Below are 20,216 nucleotides of genomic sequence, written 5' to 3' on the forward strand. Positions count from 1 at the left end.
GGTAAGAGGAGAGACCCCTGCATGTCTTCATGGACACTTTCAAAGCATTGAAACCTTGTCTGAGCCTGCCCCGGTTTTATTCTTGGTGAACATTTCTCAGCATCCCCATCCTCCCCAGGCTCACATTCCCATGTATATTTACAGGCTGCTCAATGCTTACATTGATGCGCCTCAGGGTTTGATATTTGATGTTACGTTATTTTTGTTTTATCTTCCCCTTAAAAGCATTGAACTGAATCATAAAATAGTGCTGGTAAGACATAGGCACATACAAAAAAGGAAGGAGTGGGCCTGACGCTGTGAGGCAGGAATTGGGTTTGTCCTGTGTTGGAGCTGGGTGAGTCCCCACGGGCAAGACCAGGCTTCACCCTAAGGGGTTGGGGGAAGCAACTTGCTTACACCTGGCATAAAGGCTGTGGTCATTTTTTAAAACTGGATGAAAGATGTCTAATAAATCTTCCAATTTACTTTTGTTTTTGTTGTTTTCACTTTTGTTTTGTTTTTGGTGCGTATCTCCCCTACACGTTGTGGATATGATCAAGGACAAAGCCAAGCTTGCCCATCACTTTTTCTCCTCTGGCGATACCCACCAGAATCAGAGTGCTGGGCTGATATGACCATGGGCATATCCTAGAGGTAAACTCTGTTGGTCTTTGTTAGAGAAATTGTATTTTGTTAATTCATGTTTTTCTAGAAGGAGACATCCACTTTCCTCCCAGCAGAATGGGGGTGGCATTGGAGTGACATTTCTGTTTCTTCTTGTAACCTCTTTACTGCATCTTTTGCCCAAGAAGACTGACATTTGATTGGTGAAGTTGGTGGGAGGCTAACTTCTCTTGGACCTCATCACCTAGGCGAGGAGGCTAATGCATTGAAAAGACAATGCTTGCCCATGACTCGTGTTCTTGGCCTCTATTTTGCTGATTAAGCTTGTAAATGGGCTTTACCTTGCACTTCAGGCTTTCATTTATGAGGCTGATGCTTTGATCCCTCATCTTGTCATTAGTTCCTTGTGTTTGTGCCCTGACCCTCCTGTAAGGGAGAGGAGAGGGGTAACTGGTGTTCGAGTGTGCCCACTGCCTAGGTGCTGCCTGATGGCTGCGTAGGGCTCACCACTGTTGAGACCCTTCCAGGACTGACCTGAATTGGATCCTAAACCATACTCGTCATTAAACTCCAGAGCTAATGAATCAGCACTTCATTGAGGAGAGTACAAGATTCTGTGTTTTGAATATGTCCTACAGGTGACTGTGATGATCAGCCAAGTTTGAGAAGCATCTTTTGAGACTTTTACCAATATCTTCCTCTACCATTAAAACTTACATTTTCCTTGTCATATTCTTTCAGGTTCCTATTTAGGAACTAATCAATGATTGACTTTGGTGGGGTGATTGGTTTAATATACCACTGCTCCAAAAGAGGGTATTTGTATGTGTTAACAAAGAACTTCTTGGGGCAATTCTAGGATTAAAAGAAAGACACCATTCCAGGTTCTGTGTCATCCTGTGGGGCTGTATGTGAGTTGTCGTGGTGGTGGGGAGCCCTTTAAGCACTGTTCACATCACAGCCTCCTGCAGAACTCACATAGGCCCTTAGAGTGTATTTCAGGGTGACAGTATTTTCTGCCCGTGCTGCTGGACTTGGAATGAGAAAGTAGATGAAATGTAAATTCAGACACATTTGGGAATGAGCATTTCCTTCTTTTGAATAGACTGTCATGGAGTCGAAGATACAGGTTACAGGCCAGGGATTGGTGACATTCATAAATTATCAGATCCTAAAATTCACATTCTAACAGGATTATTTTAAAGAGGTTTAGCTCCCTTTGGTTGCATAATGTCTTATTCTTTCATCTTAAGCATTCATGTTTGATAAAAATGATTCCTCATGTAAATTCATTTATTATAATTCAATCCTTCCTAAATTCCCTTGATATAGAGCTACAGAATGTTACTTTTCTTTTTCCTCTTGAGAAAGGTGCTAAAAATGCAATGCTGCCTTATGGTATATGAATTCATCCAAAATTCTTGCTACAAATTCTCCTGCCTTTTTAGAAGCCCTTTCTTTCTATAACTTGATTTTTGCCTGCCTCACATATTACTGTCCACTTTTGAGCATACAAATACTCATTATGAGTACACATAATGAGCATTGGATTCAACCAAAGTTATCCAGTTGATCAATTTACTCCCTTCTTTCCTGAGCAGTCTGCCTTTCACTACTTCTACGCTTTTTAGCCATTTTGTTCCTCCCCATGGGATGAATGCACCTTCAGAATGACCATCCTGGTTATGCCTCATGGTCCTGCCAATCCAGAATTACGGCAGTGACAAGGGTATCAAGGGATGACTGAAGTGAGATCTGGTCACTGAACTTCCTAATATTGACTTCAAAATTACAGAGGTATATGGTTTATCTTTCTCTGGCAATTGCAAACTAAAATTAACAATAACATGTCAGTTAGTATTAGTCTTATGAATATTTGGTTTATAGATTAAGGGTTAGGTAAATGTCTGCTAGGTATTGAAAGAGAGAGTAAAAGAGAGGAGCTCTTGCTGCACATGAAAAAGCCAATGGTCCTTATCTGCATGCTAAGTGGTTCTCTGTTCCTGTTGCTCAACTGATATGATTCAGTGCCTTACTTTGTAGATGGTTTACGCCTGGCAAATGGAGATGCTCAGCCATGGAGCCAGTGATGCTGCATCTTCCTAGTCACGTGTCTTCAGGAGATGGGCCTACTGAATTAGTATTTGCTATGGGACAGTGAGTGAGGAATTCAGCTGCAAGAAGCCAGCAGAACAGGAGGCCTTGTGTTTGCCCCGAGTAACCTCCACAATGTAATATAGAACCAACAGAGAAATGCTTTGGTGTTTCCAAATCCTAACTTTAGAAATTTATTTATTTGAGATAATATACTATACTTCCAGGAATCCTATGTTAAAATATAAAGTGTTTATCCTCCCTAGAATGTCAAGTCATTATTATTAGCCCAAACAAATGAATGATGGTCTGTCACCAGATACAACCAGTATCCTGAGGGCTGGGGCAAAGGATGGAAAAGTTTGAGACTGAGCAAGTGAGGATGGCCAGACGCTTACTCTCTCCCAGGAAATGCCCTTTGGCACATTATCAGTAAGCCACAGTAGGCAGTGTGAGTATAGTTGCCTTGTATCCAACCTAAGGAGCAGATACTTAGAATGGAGTCCTGAAAGGTCTAGGGTCTGAGCTGGACTATCCCCATCTACAAGTAGTTCTCTTAGCTCTTGAGAACTTTGTGCTCTCCTCTAATGCACCCTAGGAAGGGCATCCCTTGGGAAGGACCCCCAACCCTTGCTGCTTGAAATCATGTTTCCTCCAATGCAGCTTTATTCAAGGATTTTTAATACTCATTTGGAAGTCATAGTAAATTGCCATCTGACCACCCTTATGAATCTGATTTATATTTAAAGATATTTATATCTATACATTTTTTTTTACATTGAGTACAGCTATCTCCAGTGTTGCTCCTTAAATCATAATCCTTTTTAAGTAAAGTGGTAGTTTAGCCAAAGAGATTGACTTCCAGGACTGATGGGTTACTGGTTTCTGAAGAAAAATGTATTTGCCCAATCACTTAAACATGGTCAGGAGGTATTTCTTTAGTAACTAATAAACTCCTCCACTCTCTGGTCTCTTGTTTGTGGAAAGGGATGTGAGCTTGCTTTTAGGCATGCGGGATGATGCATGGGTGAATTTTCTACTTATTCTTAACTGCAGATCCTATGTCTGAAGCTCTTGGATTTGGGGTTTGCTTAGCATTAGAACCCCTTGGATTGGGGTTTGCTCAGCCATTTTGCTTAATGTTTTATAATTTCATCATAATTGTGTGAAAGGCAATCAAGTATTTTATCTTTCTTTAATAAGCCTCACTGTAAACAGGAATAATGGATCTATCCCAGAAAAGGAAACAGGACACTGATTTTTTTTTTAAATCATTCCTATGCTATACCTTAGAAAAAGGCGTAAAGGCTGGGAAGCAGCAAAAAAGAGGCTACTGACAGAATCAGTTTTGATATATACCTGAGAAAAAGCTCTGAAAACTGAGAATGTTTATATCCACAGCATATTGTGAGAAACTCATAAAGTGATTCCTCCCCAGAAGTCAATTTTATTGAAATTAACTGCACCTCCACAGTCTGCACCATAATTTTATAAAATGTAGCCATGTAGATGTTTGCAAATAAAATCATAACAAATTCCCCAAAGCAAAAAGTATAAGGTTAGAATCATTATTTAAAATGCATTCACATTTGAAATAAAAGAGAGCCCTGTCAATTCACCTAAAACAAAACAAAACCTTTGAACATCATACGATTTAAAGATAAATTAAGGTGGAATCCATGAGTTGCTTAATACAAAAAAGGACTATATATATATGTGGAATCAAGTCTCAAGTTAAAGTATTATTCAGAGAAAAATTGATAGTTTTAATTCATTTATTAGAACACAAGAAAGACTGAAGATCAGTGAGCTAAGATTTCAGCTCAAGAAGCTAAAACAGCATAAAAAAGTACATCAAAAAATATAGAGGAGGACTTCCCTTTTGGCGCAGTGGTTGAGACTCCGCCTGCCGATGCAGGGGACACGGGTTCATGCCCCGGTCCGGTCCGGGAAGATCCCACATGCCGCGGAGCGGCTGGGCCCGTGAGCCATGGCCGCTGAGCCTGTGCGTCCGGAGCCTGTGCTCCACAACGGGAGAGGCCACAACAGTGACAGAGGCCTACGTACTGAAAAAAAAAAAATGTAGAGGAAAAATATTGATATAGACATATGCTGAGAGAAATCAGTACAGATGAATGCAGAAATTAACAAAATAGAAAGTAAAAAGTAAAAGATGCTTAGTCAAACTAAAATCTTTTTCTTAGAAATAATCAATAAAATTGTCAAAGCCTTGTCAAAATGATCAAACCAGAGAGCAATAAATGAACAATAAAAATGTTTAAGAAGAAAAAAGGGATGTATGTAACAAAAAAAGACGGTAAAAATATAGGACGAGAGGGTTCACTTTTGAAAATACAGCATGAGGAGCTCTACAGACGCATTCCTCAGCAAAATAACCAGAGATGTGAAAACTATTTAAAAAAATGTAAAGTCTTTGTAAATAATCCTTCAGGTATACAAAAAATGAAGAAATAGCATACTCAAGAAAACCCACTAAAATTTTGTAACAATAGTGAGAGTCTGTGGCATTTGATCCATGGCCCTCTTCCTCATTATCTTTATCCCAGCTCAGCTTGACTAAAGCTCTATTCTGGGTGGGTGTAGCCAAGAAGATGGGACATCCTTTCCCCTCAGCTCTCACTAAAACTTACCTGTCTCACTAAAAAGGGCAGGCAATCACCACTTCTCATCCCCTCCAACTCCAAGTTGAAGAGGTTAAATTCCTGATGAGTGTGGTCATGAGGTCCCTTCCTTCATCTAGCTCCCAACCACAGGGTAGAGGTTCTACCTTGGGAGTAAAGAAATAATACCAGATAATAACTCAGACCCACAGGAACAGATGAAAAGAATGAGAAATGGTAAATAAAAAGGTAAATATAACAAACTTTATAACTATATAATTGTTCCCCTTTCTCTTCTCAATTTCTTTTATAGACATAGAAGTAAAAATTATAACAAAATATTGATGGGTTTGTAACATCTATAAATGTAATATATATGTAGCAATAATAGTACAAAAAGGGGTAAGAGGGAATAGAGGCATTAGGAGTAAAATTTCTATATCTCACTTGAATTAAGGTAGTATAAATTTGAAGTAGAGTCAGTAAGTAAAAATATATGTTAAAAGCCCTGGAGCAACCACTAAGAAAATTATTTGAAAAAAACCATTCAAGGTAATAAAACATTTCACTAGAAAATATTCACTTCATGAGAAAGAACACATAAAGGAGAAACAGAAGAACATAAAAGACCTGAGATGTCCAGAAAACAAAAGTAAAATGTCAGATATAAATCAAATTATATCAATAGCAACATTAAATGTGAATGAATTAAACAATATAATCATAATGAAGAAATTGTCAGCATGGATAAATAAACATGATCCATCTGTATCCCATCTACAGCAGAAATACGTTAGATTCAAAGATTGAAAGCAAACAAATGGAAAAAGATATATTATTCAAGAAGCAACCGTAGGAAAGCTGGAGTGGCTATACTAATATAAGACAAAATAGACTTTAAAAATGTTACAAGAGATAAAGAGGGGCATTGTATAATGATAAAAGTTTCAATCCATCAGGAAGTTATAATAACCATAACCATATATGCACCTAAGAGAGAATGTTAAAAATATGTGAAGTAAAAGCTGATTGCATTGAGTGAAGGAACAGAGAATAATAGAGACTTCAATACCCTACTTCAATAATGAATAATAAAAAGTAGGCAGAAGATCAACAATGAAATAACAAGTTTGGCAACACTACACACAACGTAGTTCTAATAGACATCTCTAGATCACTCCATCCAACAACATTAGAATACACTTTCTTCTCATGTACCCATGGAGCATTCTCCAGGATGATCTATATGCTACACCTTAAAACAAGTCTTAGGACTTACCCCGGTGGTCCAGTGGTTAAGACTCCACGCTTCCACTGCAGGGGGCATGGTTTCGATCCCTGGTAGGGAACTAGGATCCCACATGCTGTGCTGCATGGCCAAAAAAACCAGAAAAACAAAAAAAAAACCTTAATAAATTTAAAAGGATTGCAATCTTACAAGGTATGTTCTATGATTGCAATGGATGAAATTGGAAATCAGAAACAAAAAAAAAAATTGAGAAACCCACAAATATGTGGAAATTAAACAAAATATTACTAAAAAAACCCAATGGGTTGAAGGTGAATTAGAAAACACTTTGAGATGAATGAAAATGAAGACACAATACACCAAAACTTATGGGATGCAGCTAAAACAGTGCTTGTAGTGGTACATACCTATATGGTACATACCTATGTCAGAAAAGAAATTTATAGTGGTACATACCTATATCAGAAAAGAAGAAAAACCTCAAAACAGTAACATAAACTTCAATTTTCAGAAGTTAGAAAAAGAAGAGGTAATGAAACTCAAGTAAGCAGGAGAAAGAAAATAAAATCACAACAGAAGCAAATGAAATAGAGACTAGAAAAACAATAGAGAATATTAACTAAAACAAAAGTTGGATTTTAAAAAGAACAATAAAATACATGAATCTTTAGATAGATTGACCAAGAAAAAGGTGAGAGCAACTAAATTACTAAAGTAAAAACTGAAAGGGAACATTACTACCAAACTTACAGAATCATAAAGAATGATAAGGGAGTAATATGAATGGTTGTATGCCAAAGATTAGGTAACTTAGATGAAATGGACAAATTCATAGAAAGAAAGATACTACCTAAACTGGCCAGGAAGAAATAGAAAGTCTGAAGCTAGAAATTGCAGTATTAATTTAAAAAAACTCCCCACAAAGAAAAACCTGGGACCGGATGAGCTTACTGGTGAATGCTACCAAATATTTAAAGAAGAATTAATATCAATTCTTTACAAACTCTTACAGAAAATAGAGGAGGAAGCAATACTTCCTAACTTATTTTATGAGGCTAGTATTACACTGATATCAAAACCAGACAAAAACTCTAGAAGAAAGAAAACTACAGACCAATATAGCTTATGAATCTAGACACAAAAACCCTCAACAGAATACTAGCAACAGACGTTATGCACAATGACCAAGTGGTGTGGAATACGATCTATGCTGGAGAAACAATAAGACTGTCAACCAAGAGTTTTATATCTAGTAAAATGAGTGATCAAAAATGAACAAGAAATTAAGAAATTATGATACTAAAAACAACAACAAGAGCTTAGAGAATTTATCAGGGGCAGGCCTGCCAGATAAAAAAAATAATAAAGGAAAACTTTCAGGCTGAAATGAAAAAAACACTAGGTGGCAACTTGACCCCAAATGAGAAAATAAAGAGTATATGGTATCATTTGCATTTGGATTCAGATCCCAAGTCAACCATTATTGACTATGCCAGTTGCACATGTGACTTAACCTCACTCACCTTCTGTCTCTCTGTGGACAAAGTGGGGTTAATCACACGTGAAAACATGGAATATAACACATGGAAAGCTCCTAGCAAAATGCTTGGCACATAGTAGGTGTCCAGTAGCTAGTGGCGGTATCTTGCATTTGTTTTTCTCACTCTTCATTATGTTAGTTGGGGAGTGTGTTTTTCTCGGAGACCTTACTTTTTCTTTTCTTTCTGAAAGGCAGGAAAACTTTCCAGCCCTTGGGCAGGTGATGTTTAATTTCTTTCTGACTGAGCCCAGGGGGATCCTCTGAGGACTGTGCTCCAGGCAAGCGCCACCAGAGTCCTTCTTTGTCCTCTGCCTGAGACAGGCAGTTTCTGTAGCTGGTGCCTCCTGTCAGTCTCAGCCAAGAAGCTGCGGGTGCTGTTTGACCTGAGAACACCAGGTGGCAGCTGTGGCTGGTCTCCTGCTGCCCCTATCCAGTCACAGGCCACTTGGCCTCAGGCCCCTGGGAGGGGCTGGGCCAGCCGTTGCTAGCGCAACCAGGTCAGTTCCTTGTCTGTTTTTCCCCATGTCCTTCATCCCCTGCCCATCTCCTGTCCTTCTCCACAGCTCCGGCTCCATGGAGCAATACTGACCATCTTGAATCAGAAAACACACTTGTCCACAGTGTAGGTGTTTTGGGCCCCTGGGAATTTTGCCTCCATGATTCTGAAGAGGGGAAACATGCCTATTTAGAAACGTTGCTCTTTTAAGCTCGTTTCTTCTCTGTTTATCCATACCGTGCTGCTTCTTTCATGGTAAATTTTTACAAAGATTTTATGTCTGAGGCGTTCACACATGGGCAGTGAGTTATGTGATCTCACTCTAGAGTTGAGGTTTTCCAGGAATTTGGGGGTAGTCTGGCAAGAGAGTAACAGAGGGCTTCTCCCTGACAAGAGGTTACGAATTGGACCAACATAAAATGGGAGGGACTCCTGCTATTAACCCTCTACTGCTCCAGGACCCATTAGAAAACATATTTGTATGTGGATTCAGCCTGGAGATGAGAAAATGGGTTTGATGTTTCCTTTCTGTGCCACTGCTCTTCAAATTAACCTAAGCAAAGTAAGGGCACTGAACCCTTTGAAAAATGTTGTTATATAACACTTTGTTTATTGTGTTATTATTTGTTTTCATATTGTTTTCTCCCAGTAGGCTGTGAGCTATTCAAGGTCAGGAGTAACCCTTCATCTGTGTCTTTAGATGAGCTATCCTCGTAAAAGCAAAAACCTTCATTTATACTATTTATACTCTATTCTACTAGGAGGTTCTAATGAAAACTGTGGTTTGCTTTGCTAAAAGCTCAGTTGAAAATCTTTTCATTTTAGTGAATATTGTAGGTGATATGAGGTTTTTCCTGCTTTATTGAATCCAATCTAGTGAAACTGACTGTGAAAGCCTTCAGAGCCATTATTCTGAACCTCACTTCTCCATGCTCAGGTCTCAGGAGGGAGTTAGGACAGGTATAAGCAGGGCTGGCAAAGAGAAGGCTTGAGTGCCTACTCTGTCAGCCAGTGTTCAAGGCAACCATTAATATAGTATCACAACAGGGCTCTCCCACTGAGCTCAGACAAAGCCTTAGCATTCTTCTGGAGGGGGTGCTCCAGGCAGATGCTACCTACTGATGGGAAGTGGCAGTTGAGATGGAGTCTGTTTGCCAGCTTAGCTTAAATGAGCCACAGAAGTCCTCTAAAACCACCTTTTTGGCTAACTTCTTGGTATCTGCTCGCTTTTCTTAGATGAACTCCTTTGGCCTAAGCAAGCAGGGACTTCTCCAAATCTGAGCATAGTCAGCAGATTCTTTTGCTTAAATGCATTTACCTTAGAGTGTTACTATTGATTTAACTGAATAATTCAACTATTTTACTTCGCATTGGTTGAGTTCAATAATCCTGATCTCGAAGTAGACACATGGTTTATTTTCTTTCTTCTAGGCAGGATCCGCACTCAAGAAATGCCAGACTTGCCCATCTCTAGGAGATACATCCTCGTTGCCTGAAAAACCCCTTCTTTCTTCCAGACTCTGTCAATAGAGAAAAAATTGCACAACCTAAAAGTTGAGAGTTATGTTTTATTTGGCAGACAGCACTGAGGACTTAAGCCCAGGACGCAACCTTTTAGATACCTCTGAGGGACTGCTCTGAAGAGGTAAGAGGGGAGCCAGGATATAGAGGGGTTTTTGCAACAAAGACCAGGTAGTCGGAACATCAAAAGATTATTGTTAATTAAAGAAAACTACATATCTTAAGGAATTTAGTGATTTTCTATGTATGGGAATATGCAAGAATCTGGGCTTATTGAAATCATTCCTTTGATATGCACCTCAGCTATCTAGGGCCAGTATCCTGTGCTTTCTCATCCTGAGTCTCCTCAGGATGCACCACTGTGAGGTGGCTGCAGTGGCTGATGGCTTGATAGTGGGCATCCTGTTTCTATCCTAATTTCCCTCAGGGCTCACCATTGGGCTGGCTGTAATGTGATGGCTTGATGGCTGTAACATCCTTTGTTTACGGATATGACAGGCAGGCAACATTGTTTTCACTGATAACTCTCTATACTGTACATATCCTACAAAACCTAGAAGTTTCAGGTCTCACTCTCGTTTCTTGATTCCTCTCATTACCCCAGTTCTCATGGTTCCCAGTTCTTCCTCCAAAGGAAGCCTGTCAGACCACCTGGCTTCATTGACCTCTCCGAGGGAAAGGACTATATCTTTTAAATCTTCAGATCTCTGTAGTGCCGGGGATGGTATTTGACATATAGTGAGCTTCCAATAAATGTCTGTGAAGTGAATGGATTTGTATGTACAGAGGTTTACAGTTTATCAAGTTTTCTTTCACACACATTATCTCTCTATTAAATCCTCAAAATGGCTCTGTAAGGCAAATATTATTCCAGAAGAGGACTCAGTAGCTCAGAGAGATTAGGTAATTGTTCTGAAGATGTACAGCAAGCAAGAAGCAAAACTGGGACTCTACCTTACTCTTCTAACTGTAAGCCATTATCCTCCCACCCTCCTATGTCATAGCTTCTTGGTTATGAGCTGTTATGTTTTCATTCACTGCTATATATTCTGGGTTCATATCATCTCTACACCTAGATTATAAACTCCTCAAGGGTAAGGTAAATATCTTGCTCTTATTCTGTCTGCACCTTTTCTCTCATTATTGTAATAGTTTGGCAATTCTAAAAGCCTGTATTCTGTATTGTCTGATCACTGAAGGCCACAAATCACTGTAAGATAATTTTTTTGGTCTTGTTTGCAAAAAATCTGATTTGTCTGATGAGGTCATTAAAAAGAAGCATGAAATATATTCAAAAGAGTCTGGAATTTTATGCTGTGATGGCAGTATCTGAGCTACCTGAGCACATATAGAAAACCATTAAAGAAGCTGGTATTCTTATTAAATCTTACAAAAAATTTTCCTTTAGTCATTGTAAGTGAAAAGACTTCAGTATAACACTTGCCTACCAAGAATCACAGAGGATCTAGTGGGACAGAGCTTAATAATAAATTCTGGCACTTGGAGATGGGTCCTGGTTCTGTGAAGGTCTCTTGCCCCCTTTTCTGATTAAGAATTTTCCCAGCAGTTTGCCACAGTGTGGGGAAAAAAAAAAGGAGAAAGAGAATTTTCCCAGCAAAGGAATATTGGGTTAAGCAAACTTGGTATGTTCCTTGAACTCATCCCCATTATATATGTTACTGATGCACAGTGAGGCCAAACAAATTGAAATGTCAGAGTTTGGAGGAGGGAAATGTTTATTGAAGGGCCAAGCAAAAAGAATGGGTGGCTTGTGCTCAAAATACCTGGAAATCCCTGAAGGATTTTAGCAAAGCATTTTTAAAAGCCAAGTGTGGGAGAGGGGTCACAGGGTATGAGATCAACTCATGAACAATTCTCTGATTGGTTGATGTTGAGGTAACAGAGCAGTTAATATTATCAATCCTTAGGCACATATAGGTCTGGGGACTCATGACCATCAAGTAGTTAATTTCTTCTGTTTAGTGGTGGTTTTAGCATCTGTAAAACAACTCAGGAAGTATGCGTCAGATACTATTATCTAGGTGCTTCAGAGAGGAGCTAAAGCAGAGGATATGGGGAAGGGAGTAGGGTCCTGCTTGGTTTTATATATATATAGTCTTAAAGTAAAGTTAATAAGACTTTCTGGGTTATACAACAATTCCCATGATATCTAATGCTACCAGTTAGCTAAATTTAGTTGTGGTATGGCCTAATTTTACTCTGTAAATATACGATCTGAAATCATATTCCCATTAAGCAGGAGCTGAGGGTAAAACCATCCAATAGTTAGTTTTTTAATTTAACTTAATTTTTATTTTATATTGGAGTATAGTTGATTTACAATGTTATGTTAGTTTCAGGGGTACAGCAAAGTGATTCAGTTATACATATACATGTATCCATTCTTTTCCAGATTCTTTTCTCATATAGGTTATTACAGAATATTAAGTAGAGTTCCAATGGTTAGTTATTAAAATATCTTATGTTTAGCCAAAATATTACTCTCTACAACTATAAATCTTTTGATTTTTTTTTTGTTGCTCTTGGAGAAAGCTGAAGAAGTTCTTTCAAATCTGTAATTAATGAATATGATTGCAGTCCAGGGAGGCCTTCATGGTTGCCTATGATGCAGAAGACATCAGACTAGGGACAGAGATACGAGGGTGAGGGACACTTGTTATAGCTTCAAACAGCTTAGAATCAAGTATGGAGTGGAGATAAATGTTTTTAAGGTAAACAAGAGATATTAAACCACAGGGCTATGTGAAAAGGAGGAAGAGATTACCACCAGCTTAAACAATTAGGGCAGGCTTCATGGACAAGGTGGAATTTGGACTGAGTCTTAAATGTGGAATTGGATTTTGAATGATGAGAACACTGTGAGTAAAGCCATTCCTTAGGGAACAGTGAAAAATCCAGTGTACCTACTCTCAGTATGTGCAGAGAAGTAGTGGGAAACAAAATTGGAAATGTAGATGGAGTCATGGTATGTGGGGTCATTATTCATAAGGAGGTGAAATTTCTTTGTGTAGGCTGTGGAAGCTTCTACCAGAAGATTTTTAACCAAGGTACTGCCAGCTGTTGGAAGTCTGGGTGAGATCAGAGAAGTTGGTCAAAAAAGGGACAATTTAGGGCTTCCCTCGTGGCGCAGTGGTTGAGAGTCTGCCTGCCGGTGCAGGGGACATGGGTTCGTGCCCCGGTCCGGGAAGATCCCACATGCCGGGGAGCGGCTGGGTCCGTGAGCCATGGCTGCTGAGCCTGCGCGTCCGGAGCCTATGCTCCGCAACGGGATAGGCCCCAGCAGTGAGAGACCTGTGTACCCAAAAAAAAAAAAAAAAAAAAAAAAAAGGGACAATTTAGAGGCTTATGTGTGAATAAATTTAGTATGAAACTATGTAGAGTTCAAATACTGAAAGAAAACTTTCATGTCTAGTCAACAGTCAAGTTTTGATCCTTCACAGATACTCTCTCTTGACTCCTCAAATTCAGCCTCTACTGTGTGGAGAAAAGGGAACCCTCTTGCACTGTTAGTGGGAATGTAAATTGGTACAGCCACTATGGAGAACAGTATGGAGGTTCCTTAAAAAACTGAAAATAGAGCTACCATATGATCCTGCGATCAAAAAGATACACACACCACAATGTTCATAGAAGCACTATTTACAGTAGCCAAGACATGGAAACAACCCAGAGGCCATCAACAGATGATTGGTTTAAGAAGATGTTTTATATATATATAAAAAAAAATTATAAAATATATATAAAAAATTATATATATTATATTATATATAGTATATATCTATAATATATATATCTATAATATCTATATAAATATCTATATAAATAATATATATAATATATATATATTTTTTTCATTTCTAATATCCTACTGGTCTTTTTAAAAATTTATTTATTTTATTTTTTTGACCGTGCTGGGTCTTCATTGTTTCATGCAGGCTTTCTCTAATTGCAGCGGGCAGGGGCTACTCTTCATTGAGGCACGCAGGCTTCTCATTGCCGTGGCTTCTCTTGGTGCAGAGCACAGGCTCTAGGTGCACGGGCTTCAGTAGTTGTGGTGCACAGGCTCAGTAGTTGTGGCACATGGGCTTAGTTGCTCTGTGGCATGTGGGATCTTCCCAGACCAGGGCTCGAACCCATGTCCCTGCATTGGCAGGTGGATTCTTAACCACTGTGCCACCAGGGAAACCCCAGGGACCATCTAGTTTTTCAACTTGTATACTCGAAACCGAACACAGAACCTGGCACACGGTAGATATATAACAAGGGCTTATGAAAAACAAGAATGGGAAAACAATGAATATAAAGACCACTACATGTGATCCTCTCTTTAGGATTTGAGTTTCAGTGCACGTAAGAAAGCTGGAAGAGTTTGCAAAAAAAAATAAATAAATAAAGCATACCCTTGCATCTTGCCCTTCTGTGTCCATTCTCCCCAGGAGATTCTGATTCATCAAGACTGGGGTAGAGCACAAAAATGTGAATGTTTGAAAATATGCACTTGTGGTTATGACAGAGGCAAAAGGTAAGAACCATTGATCTGATTTCCTAGGAGCAGGAGGGATGCTGGTAAAATTTGCCTCTGGATTCACAGGCAACTGCAATAAACTTGAGATGTCAGAGGCTTTGCCTCCCTCTGTTTTGTTGTGAGTCAGTGTTTGGGGATCTTGAGGGACTTTTACCCTTCTCAATTTGAAAGCAATCATTTTATAAACACTTGACCGGTGAGTTGGTTGAATGGTTTTGTGTACAGACACATTGAAGAAACTATCATAACAGTGAAAGGATTTTTTTTTGGTGAAAATTAAAAATTCTTAAAAGATCATTCAGGATATCAGAAGCTGCCAGGTTAAGATCTTCCATTTTTCTGGGGAAAGATTAAATTTCCCCCCTTAACTGATTGCTTTTTGTGAATTCTTCTCTTTGTGAAGAATTGACTCCTGCAAGTACCCCCTCCCTCTACATGATTAATTTTCTCATTTTCTGTTGGATCATTTCCAGTATTAAATATGCTAAAATAATTTACATCTCTTTTTTTTTTTAAAAAAACTATAGTCTTCACATTACCCTCCCTCCGACACTAATGTTCTATTTTCCTGCTTTTATTTATAGTCAAACTCTATGATAGAAACTTGAAGAACAGTATCTCTGGACTGACAGTGATAGGTTTAGCATTGGGGTCATAACAAAAAGGCTGGGTTTTGGAAAAAGCTCAAAGAGGGGATGCAAGTACAGTTTACATAGGATAGCAGAGCAACAGTCTAAAACTACATATCAGACAGGCTCAATGGCCTTAAAGTGAGAGGCGGGGACAGATCTTGCCATCAGTTGATGAGCAAAGGATGAAAGAGAGGCAAGGAAGGAAGACTTACAGTAAGCCTGTGCTTTTTTTCTAATAATTTGCCTATGAAGAGAAAGAGTTTAACATGCTTAGAGGGACTAGGAGATCAATTTGAAAACCACAGTGCATTAACTAACCTGGATGAGGATTGGACAATTAGACAATTTGGAAGAAAAGGGTGAGGTTACTTAATTAAAACTGGCTGTACTTGACTTTGTGAACTGCATTTCTATCTTCAACTCATCACAGTGATTTCCTGATTTTACTATTTAGGAGTTGGAAGTGGGATCATATCCATCACAGAGAGATTCCCCTCCTCTGTTACAAGAATAACATGTAGCAACCCTAAGCCTTTGATGTTGTCAAGTTCAAATGGGCCACTGTAAGAGATACTGAGTAGGCTTGCCATCTCTCATGGTTGATAAAATGACACTGAAAATACGTAATCCCTAAAGTTCAATTCTATCCAATGGCTTCTCCTTCTAATGTGACTACAGTACAAGAAATCCCACCATTAGAGTCAGTTTCAAGGATATGATCTTAGCATATTGAATTGTATTATCTTAGATTTGAAAGAGTCCAACCTGTAATCCAATTTAGGAATCTATTCCACCATCACCATAAAGTCTTAGTTTGAACTTGCCTTTGGGACCCTTAACAGATTCCTAATGTTTTCTTCATGAGGAGAACTAGTTGTCATCTGATTTATCCAGGGTAGCTTGCTGTCACTTAACAAAGGGGAGGGCTCTCAGAAATAGGAATCAGGACAATAGGTCTGAGAATATGGAAAGGTTTCTAGGATGCTGCCCAGGGAAAATCTACCTGAGTGAGTTATAAGAGTGAGGGTGGAGGGTATAAGGATATAGCTTTAGTGGTTAAAGCATCATTGAAAGAATACCAAAAACATATTTTGGGTATGAATTTCTTCCATCATTTTGCCCAGCTTTGGCTGTGAGTGACAGAGCCCCATGGCTCAGTGCCTAGCAGGGTACCTGGCACAGAGTAGGTGCCCAATAAATATTTGTTGACTAATAAATATCTGTTGACAGCATGCCTACTATTTTTTTATTTTTTTTGCGGTACGCGGGCCTCTCACTGTTGTAGCCTCTCCTGCCGCGGAGCACAGGCTCCGGACGCGCAGGCTTAGCGGCCATGGCTCATGGGCCCAGCCGCTCCGCGGCATGTGGGATCTTCCCGGGCCGGGGCACGAACCTGTGTCCCCTGCGTCGGCAGGCGGACTCTCAACCACTGCGCCACCAGGGAAGCCCAGCATGCCTACAATTTAAGAATATGTTTCTTAGCATTAAAAAATTCTGGATTTGATTGCTGGTTTTACTGTAAACTCGTTGTTCCTGTTACCTCACTGACTCTCAGGTTCTGTTTTGTGAAATGGATGTGCTGGTCATACTAATCTCATTGGACATCTGTAAACATATATAAATACATAAATACACATACACACACTATAGGTATCTTTATCTATGTCCGCCTCTTTCTCTCTCTCTCTCTGAGTAGGCACAGGGAGGTTAAATAACTTGCTCAACTAATAAATAGAAAGCTGTGATTTGAAGTCCGACAAGAGCTCTAGAGTCTGTATTCTCAACCACTGTGTCACCTTTCCAAGGTGATGCATGTACAATTATTGTGCCTGGCACAATGTTCCCTTTGCACCACTATTACTATTATTTTAGTCTCAGGTTAAGCTCTTATTATGGTTCAGAATGTCCCCCGAAGACTGAGAGAACCAAGATCTCCAAAGCTGAGAGGCTAGGATAAGATGATCTCCATCACAGAGGATGTAAGTAGTAGCATGCTTTGGTAATAACCTCTGCTTCTCCAGCATTTGTTTGAGTTTTATTAAGTGTGATTCTATGACAGCACCCCCCTAGGGAGAAACCAATTTCCCTGGTTCTCAGTACAGCATGTAGCGTGGTACATGTACTTGACAGTTTACTTCAAAAGTGATTATCACACTTGTGTTCATCTATCAGCCAGCCAATGACCCCCAAAGATTCAGGGAGACTGAACAGTGCAGTGCTAGATCAATATCATATTTCACTTTGTCAACAATGGATATCTGGAATAGCTGAGTAGGATGAGAGGGAAATGAGCTATAGGATTATTGAGCGGGTTCCCTCTGGAGTCATCCTGGTATTCATCAGATATAAACCAGGAGCCGAATTTTTGTTAACCATAGACCCAGAAAGAGATAAAAAGTCTTTTATTTGATAGCTGATAAAGTATAACTTATGGGGCACGATGTAACTAGTGAAAAGTTTTCCTGGTGATAAAGGAAAAAAATCCCTTCTATATTGTGGTAGTAATTGATTATATGTTTATACTCTCCTCTAACTTTCCAAAGTTTTTTGCATGCATTATATTTCCATAAATATTCCCCTCTACCTGGGTGTCTCCTCATTTCTTATTCTTCTCAGCATTGTTGGAGGAAAAGTGAATTTTTCTGGATAATTTTTCTCCTCCTTTTATTGTTGGCACTAGATTATGAAGGTCAGTTATTTAACAAATGTTTGTGTATTGTTTCCTCAAGGCCAGTTTCTATGGTCGACAGAGTGGAATGAGGCACATTACCTATTCTCCCAGAGCTTGCAGTTGAATAGGGGAGGGGGAAACCAAAAGAGAAATAACTGAATATCTTGGAGCTGATTCCACTCTATATTATGACTGATGCTTCAAAAGGGGTGAGAAAGGAGTGTGAGAGGTGAAATGACCGAAATTTAAAAATCGGAGGGAGGATGACAGAGGACGCACTTGTTACCAAGAAATTAGGGCCCCATGCTATGTGTGTGTGAGTGTGTGTGTGTGTGTGTGTGTGTGTGTGTGTATGTGTGATGTAGAGTTAGATCTTAGGAGTTCTTTTATTCCATCCAAATGTCTGAGAACTAACTCACGGGCAGATATGGGTAAAGGAGGTAACTTGATATGAGTCAGGATAGGACACACCAACCTACAGTGATAACTCTTAAATCTTAGCTGTTTATTACAGCAAGTGACTTTTCTTGCTTACACTATTTGTCTACTTCAGGTCAGTGATTGCTTCTGTCCAACACTTCCTTCCATTTGGACCCACACAATTTTGAATGCCGGGAGTTGTTATGTCAGGGGAAAAAGAGAGTGAGTTTCTTGAACTGGCCATTAAATGCTCACAGCTAATTGGCCAGAACTAGTCATGCAGCCTCAAAGAATCAGAGATGGGTTGGAAGTCTAATACCATCTTGTGCCCCCAAAGGTAGAGAGCTGGAAATATTTCATGAACAGCATCCATGACAAACTCAAACTACCATTGAACTTGGAACAGGGAAGCCAGCTGCTAGTAAAAGAGATTTCAGGCTCTTTTCCCAATCCTAGGTAACAGCAATGAGCAGTAGTGAAATGAACAGAGGAATACAAATTAGGACAACTGGATTCTAACCTCAAGCCTGATCAAGAACATGTGTCTAAGTTTCCTTACCAAAACCAGTTTTATAGAATTTTTCTGAGGATTAAATGATATTAAAGTTTTATGGGTAATAAGAGTGAGGAGATAGGTGAGGAGTCCTGAAGGTTCTCCTGTTTTTCTTTTTCTCCTCTTCCCTGCTGTAGTGTCTTCTCCTGCTGGACCCAGGCAGCTGTGTTTTCTTCTTGGTAAATGAATGGAAACAGCTTGAGTACTTGTCTCAGGAAGTGGGCAGGCCTGCGTCTTCAGGGAGAAGGAAGTATGAAGTTGAGTGAGGGGCAATTGGAGGCTTTGCCCCCTACCAGATGTGTCTGAACATGTGAAGGGGGCATTTTTAAAAGAAATTTTATTGAAGTATAGTTGATTTACAATGTTGTATTAATTTCTGCTGTATAGCAAAGTGATTCTGTTTCATTCATATATATATATATATATATATATATTTTTTTTTTTTCATATTCTTTTCCGTTATGGTTTATCACAGGATATTGAATCTAGTTTTTTATGCTATACAGTAAGACCTTATTGTTTATCCATCCTATATATAATAGTTTGCATCTGCTAATCCCAAACTCCTAATCCATACCTCCCCCACCCCCTTCCCCTTGGCAATCACAAGTCTGTTCTCTATATCTGTGACTCTGTTTCTGTTTCATAGATAGGTTCATTTGTGTCATATTTTAGATTCCACGTATAAGTGATATGTGGTATTTGTCTTTCTCTTTCTGACTTACTTCACTTAGTATGGTAATCTCTAGGTCCATCCATGTTGCTGCAAATGGCATTATTTCATTCTTTTTCATGGCTGAGTAATATTCGATTGTATATACGTACCACACCTTCTTTATCCACTCATCTGTCGATGGACATTTAGGTGGTTTCCATGTCTTGGCTATTGTAAACAGTGCTGCTATGAACATAGGGGTGCATGTATCTTTTCGAATTATAGTTTTGTTCGGATATATGCCCAGGAGTGGGATTGCTGGATCATATGGCAACTCTATTTTTATTTTTTTGAGGAACCTCTGTACTGTTTTCCATAGTGACTGCATCAATTTACCTTCCCACCAACAGTGTAGGAGGGTTCCCTTTTCTCCACACCCCCTCCCACATGGTGGGGGCATTTTGGACATTCAGACTGAAGTGCACAAGTGGCATTTGGCAAGTGTTAGGTAGGGATGCTAATTGTCCTGTGATGCTCAGGACAGTCTTGCATGATAAAGAATTGCATGACTCGGAGTACCAGTAGTTGAGAAACACGTTAGGGAAGAAGCAG

General features: G+C 39.3%; 1 long non-coding RNA gene across 3 annotated transcripts in view; it reads left to right on the forward strand.

Moving 5' to 3' along the window:
* Positions 1-20,216, forward strand: part of LOC141276382 (uncharacterized) — an 84,931-nt gene that overhangs the window by 55,854 nt on the left and 8,861 nt on the right. For 2 of the 3 annotated variants that reach the window (XR_012325874.1, XR_012325875.1), the window contains exon 5: positions 10,038-10,251. This is a non-coding gene — a long non-coding RNA (uncharacterized lncRNA). Of the gene's footprint in view, positions 1-10,037; positions 10,252-14,584; positions 14,600-20,216 lie in introns of those variants that run through there. The other variant, XR_012325876.1, reaches the window with a different exon arrangement.

Source organism: Tursiops truncatus, chromosome 14, assembly GCF_011762595.2.
Source record: "Tursiops truncatus isolate mTurTru1 chromosome 14, mTurTru1.mat.Y, whole genome shotgun sequence".
Taxonomy (NCBI): domain Eukaryota; kingdom Metazoa; phylum Chordata; class Mammalia; order Artiodactyla; family Delphinidae; genus Tursiops; species Tursiops truncatus.